Genomic DNA, 6,042 nt, shown 5'->3' with positions numbered 1-6,042 from the left:
AACAATATACACATTCTTTCGGGACACCAGGTACATATATATAAATTGATCAAATACTTTAATTTAAATGTATGAATAAATACATACAGGGCTATTTAAGCGCCGAGTGAGTGAAGTGCTCATTCCCGTCAGTCAATGACAAAGCTAACCCTGTCATATATATACGTAAAATTGTCGAAAAAGAAACTGTTATCGCAGCTGGATGGCTTTAAAGTCAGGTATCTGAGGTAATTTGAGTCACGTCAGATTGGCGTTGGTGTCATTTGAAAACTGAGCTTTGTAAATGTGCTAAGATTCTTTATTCAGACTTACAATATAACGCCTTGAAAAGTAAAATTTCTGCAAAAATTCGTGATGTTTTACAATTCTATTACGACTAAGGCACAAAGGCTATTCAGGCCTAAAAAATGTATGCTTTTTATAGGATAAGTGGCCCAAATACTTTTCTTTCGCTTCCTCGTTGTGGCTAACCAATAATGAAAAAGTTGATAAAATCGCTCTTTGTTTGGCAACCACGCGAACTGACGTGAGCGAGTTCACTCGATCCTTTGTCTATCCGCGAAACTCGAATAAACGCAGTGAAATCGAGTCATCGTCGGAACTGTTGATAATGGGTAATGAAAAGTAAATGACATACGATAGTAATGTGCGAAAAAAATGCTCCAGAATCTGTAGCAAGGCTTGGCTTGACGCTAAAGGGGTGATGCTATGTGTTTGGTAGAATTAGAAAGGAGTCGAGCGTTGAGATACTACCACCTGACAAAACGATTGATTCGGTTCTTTACTTTCAACAATGAACATGAATACGCCGGGCTATTGAACAAATCGACCTGGACTAGTGAGCAATAGAAACTTCGCCTTCTTTCACGACAATGCCAGACCACATATATTTTTACCTGCTCGGCATATATAAAGAGAACTTGAATGGGAAATTTTAGCGTATCCGCCACATAGCTCGGATCTTGCATCATCAAATTATCATCTTTTTCGGTGTTTTCAGGGTCCCCTGATATAAACTTAACTTCAACATAAGGATGCAAGGACACTTATTACAATTTTTTCACTTAAAACTACAGAAGTTTTACAGTGAAGATATTACGATGTTACTAGGAAAATGGCAGAAATGTATTAATCAAAATGGCACATACTTAGTTTAATAATATTACTTTAAAATATAAAAAAATATTTGCCCCAATTTTTGGATTAAATACTGTCAAAACTATATATATATATATATATATATGTGTTCTGGATCTTGTCCAGCTAAGGCTGCTTGAAAAAAAGTAGTTTTTGGCTTACCGTAAGGCTGCTCCCATCCAGTTAGCTCAAAAAGTCTGTCCCTATGAGGATCTAAACAAGATATACTTAGTATCCAACTCAAAAAGGCGATGAAGTACAGCTTCATAAAAATGGGTAAGATACAAAGAATCTTTTAACACAGATCTTGCATTTCCAGTGTAAATTATAAAATCTGGAGAGTGACAAAAATAGCAAAAAAGTTTTTAGGGCCTCCCGGAACAGATTTTACTATAGCCAGCTAATTATATTACATGAGCTCGAAAAATGATGTAATTGCGGTCTCTATTACAGAGAGTCAACGGTAATTAATATGTTATAACATGTAACGTTTTTCAACTTTGAGGAAGATCTGTTAGATCAAAAAGTGGATTACTGCAACAGTACTGCTTGCGGAGTCAGAGCACAGACCCTTCATAACGTGTGTCTTTACATCATGGTATTAGTAAGCATTTAAAGGCAGTTTAAATAAGGGAGTAAGCAAAATCACGAATTGCCGAGACCAGCTTAAGATTAGCATCTTAGGCAAGATCTATCTTCTGAGATCAACATTCCACGTTTGGTTTAGGGGAGAGCTGGCAAAATCATATATGCTTCTGACTACGTTTTGCATTTTGTTATTTATCATAGTTGTTTCACAGACGTGAGATGATTTATGAGTGCGGAACACTAAGTTGTTCTGTCTTCTGGTAAATAGAAACACAAAAAAGCTTGAAAGTAAATTTCTGCGTGTTTCCCTTTTTTTTAAAAGAATCTGATGACCCGCGAGAACTTCTTATCTAGCTCGTAATATAACAGACCTTGACACAGAGCTGCTTTGGCGGTGGTCTATCGTCCTCATTTCCCTTCTTGTTCTTCCTGTTGCCGTTTAGTTTTAATTCGTGGTCTACTGAAGTAACAATAGGTGCGAGCACGTACATCTATTGGCTTCATTCGTAGGTCGGTCACATGAGCGGATGTATGTGTTATCTCTAGTGTTCCCGCTGGAAACCGTCGAAAAGACAATCGTCTTTTAGCCTTAACCGATTTATAAAACGATTATTTCTTTTCTAAATCGTCTTCTTTTCACCTGCGTTTTTCTTCCGAGTTCTTCTCCTGTCCTTGGGTCAAAAGGGATCTGTAGGAAATCCACCTCGTAAAAAAGCCTTCCCGTCATTTTTCTGTTGCTTTCGTTGCTGTTGTCAACCTTCAAGTACTTCAAGTTGCGCTGTTGATATATATCGCTGGTTAGAAGATTACTGTAACATAATTTACCCGAATAACAACAAAATTTCGTTTTATTTGTGAAGTCTCAGTATAACGCTGATATGCTGGTTCTTTAAATCGGATCCTGCATACTGGATGCACATTTTTAAATTACTTTTTCACGCTGATGTTACTCGTTATAGAATAGACGTAAGCTAAACATTAAACCTAAAGAAGCGTAATAATATTTAGTTTTTTTTTTTAACATTACATACAACTTAATCCAGTCCACCTAAAACTAAGCTTTATTATTGATACTCAACTTCATGTCATCACGCAGACCCCTCCGTTTAGGTTTTTACATTTTGCTGGCTTTCAATTTTAACAAAAAACTCTAGTGTGAATTGAAAACAAAGTGAATTCGTTTTAGCCTAAGAATTCTTTAGATTATGTATACAGTAGAATATGGGAGGGCTATACGGGCTGATATTTGCTTAAGTCGATCGTTGAGATCAACTGTTGTTGCGGGAGAGATACACACCAATGGACCATCTGATGGTCAAAAATCGGTTTACAGCAATCGACCATTTTTGCAGGAAAACACCAGTCACAGTCGCCCATGTTGCTCCAGCTGCTTATTCTGTGTGGAGAAATTAATCATTCAGCAGAGTCGCAATATTCTTTTCTACCGAGAAGGCGCTGTGACTTAAGCTATAGGATATCGCGCTCCACAACCATATAATTTGTTCAAACTGTAATTTGCCCACCATACGTTCTCATGATGTTATTCTAGGTAGTAAGAAGGATCTAAATATAAAGAGGAGAGGATGTGGTTATAGGGGCTAACTTTATGGTATTATTTAAAACGACCGATGGCACGAATAAGAAAAACGAAGATTCTTATGTCAAGTAGCTTAAGTAGGCTCATCATTATGAATTTAATTTTCAGAAGATATCAACTGATGACTCCAATATGTCTGTATATATGTACTCGCAAGGTAGTGTGCTAGAAATGAAAATATGGGAGCTATTAATGATTTCGTATAAAGAGATCGGTCATTAAACAAAACTAAAAATAAGCTGCCTGTTCCGGTTTAGGATAAAGAGGCCGGTGCTTTATAATCATTTACTGCCTATTCAAGCAGGTTGCACATTATAGTTCATATACCATAAGTACAGGCAAAATTCTACTGTACAGTGTAAAGCCCACTTTTGAATGGTTTCTATACTAGTATATCCACGAGTTGTATTTTACTCGTCGAAGAAGGAACAGTAGCTGTTTGCACTGTCTATCTATAGATATAGATTAGATATATATATTATAAGGTTGGAATTAAACCCACATAAGCATCGTGGTTATGCATGATTCAGGTATAAATAATTATCCATGGTAAATTCTAATCTACGATCACGATTTTCCGAAACATGGTGTATATATCAATGATCTCGTTTTGTTTAAACAACACGTTATGCCAATAAAGCTGTCAGCACTTCTTTAAAAAATAACAGCATGTGGCACATCGTTAACAACAACGACGTGTCACATTTTTTGAACTTTTTCAAACTTAGTTAAAAAGCGCGAATTACACTAAATAAAGAATTTGTATGTATTTCGAACTTTAGTAGCATCAAAAGTAAAGATTAACGTTTCAAAAAACGGAGTGATGTTATGGCCTTGTCCCATATAGCCTCATCTTTTCCTATATCCAAATATTGTTCAAAAAGCCGAACTGTAGCAGTATGCAGACTGAAATCTGTGTAACGACCTTGATTATAATTCTAATACATTATCCGCAAGCGTGATTTTCGGAACATATTTGTTGGTGACATTTTCGAATCGCAACTGTGCTATAGTTTCATTTAAATGCAACCTTGGGAATATAACACAGAGATAACGAATTAATTTAGCATATGGCATAGGATACATGTACAATAGTATATATAGAATATATACAATAGTATATGTGCGAACTAGATTTAGTTGTACCCTAAGGTGTGCTGAAATACATTAACCCATAAAACCTCGCTCCGTTCTGACTCACGTAACCTCGATTAAGCTATATATAATTTAATACATTTTTTCTCTATTTGCGTTTCGTCTGTTTTGAGAAATGTAGCTCTGACACTTAGGACAGTCTAGTACGAAAGAGCACCTTTATTAAATGATCTACATAGTAGATGTTGCATCGAAGCTCACTTAACCTTGTATTTTTTGAGACGCCAATGATATTTACAATACGATAAAATATTTTCAAGTGCATACCCCACATAGGTTCAAAGAAAATATATTGTTAACCCTTTCTGAACTTATCACTTTGATAAAAAAAAATAGGCTGTAGCAGCAAATTTCTCTTCGTATCAAAAAATTTTAAGATTTTATTGGGGTTAGAAATTTTAATGGAGCAAGCGCATTCATGCGGGTCCACAATAGCAGGTAGTTTAAGTCCGAACAGCTTCACAATACTCTGGCTCATTATTTTTTCGCCTATACAATTTTGGCAGATGCATAATTTGTTCTAAGGCTGAAAGTGGTTACGTATAGACCGTTAAAGAAAGTGATTTTATGAACTTTCATTGTGATTTCGGAGAACTATAGATAAAAACAGCGAATCCACTACCTGTCTGTTGACGGAATTGATACTTTTCACATCGTCCGGACTGATGGCTAGGGTGCAAATGACTGTGTATAATTCGATGTTCTTCGGCCAGCAGACATCGTGTGGCAACAGCGATGCAACAGCGATCGGGACGCCACGAGGGCAGCTGCGGACAAGGTCAGTCTAATCACCAGAACGTCAACTGACAATGCGGCTCTGCGTAAACACCGCCAGGGGGCGCTGCAACAGCTAAGTGAAGGAAGATAGGTCTCTCTGCAACCTCTTCTCCGTTTCCGTCATTTTGACGTTCTGCTAAATCTTTACGCCAATTTTCCGCGTAGCTCATAGCTGTAAGTAGGAGTTTCACGAGCATGTTTACATATAGCTCATTCTTTCACCATGTATGAAACATATTTTTTAAGAGTCGGGATTCGACCGAAAATTGAAAAACGGTTTAAAGTGTTGCTATAACTATCCAGCTTGAATGTGTAACATACATCCACCTGTGCCTTCGGGGGCTTAGTAAGCATGCTAGGAAACTCTTCTTCTAGTAGTTGGAAAGAAGAGACGGCCTTTATTATAAGCTTGAGAGATAACGGTAAAGACCAAGAGTCTCAGATTTTAGCGGTAGATTCAGGGCACCGAACTCCTTTGACTGAGCGCCTGTTTGTGGGCTTAAATATTGAAAAAGTTTGCTAAGACACAAGATAAAAATCCGTTTAAAAAAATGCGAGGGGCCTCAAGATCCGCTGTGCTCCCAAGACACCCTGTCTCAGGAGCAACACCAAATGTCAAAAAGGAAGAGCAAGGCGCAGCATTTCTTGTAGAGGAAGCTAAAGCAATCATAGATGAGGGACCCAAGAACGATGCAATCATTTTGGAGCTGGACAACGATTCACCTTTCACAAATGGTGGCACTAAAGAGGATATTTACTCGATTACCGAACAAAGGAAGATGGCTCAT

At 37.3% G+C, this 6,042-nt stretch overlaps 2 long non-coding RNA genes across 2 annotated transcripts in view; one reads left to right on the top strand and one right to left on the bottom strand.

Moving 5' to 3' along the window:
• Nucleotides 1-745: 745 nt before the first annotated feature.
• On the bottom strand, nucleotides 746-5,240 carry LOC147755199 (uncharacterized). Its single transcript, XR_015328912.1, has 2 exons — nucleotides 5,100-5,240; nucleotides 746-2,534 (listed from the first exon to the last, which is right to left on the bottom strand). It is a non-coding gene; the product is annotated as an uncharacterized LOC147755199 (long non-coding RNA).
• LOC147755198 (uncharacterized) overlaps nucleotides 5,202-6,042 on the top strand; it is a 26,920-nt gene continuing 26,079 nt past the window's right edge. The window contains exon 1 of the long non-coding RNA XR_015328913.1: nucleotides 5,202-5,428. This is a non-coding gene — a long non-coding RNA (uncharacterized LOC147755198). The remainder of the gene's footprint in view (nucleotides 5,429-6,042) is intronic.

The sequence above is a fragment of the Varroa destructor genome, unplaced genomic scaffold (assembly GCF_002443255.2).
Source record: "Varroa destructor unplaced genomic scaffold, Vdes_3.0 BEIS01000005.1, whole genome shotgun sequence".
In the NCBI taxonomy this organism is placed as follows: domain Eukaryota; kingdom Metazoa; phylum Arthropoda; class Arachnida; order Mesostigmata; family Varroidae; genus Varroa; species Varroa destructor.
This window is presented reverse-complemented; position numbering and strand designations above follow the sequence as displayed.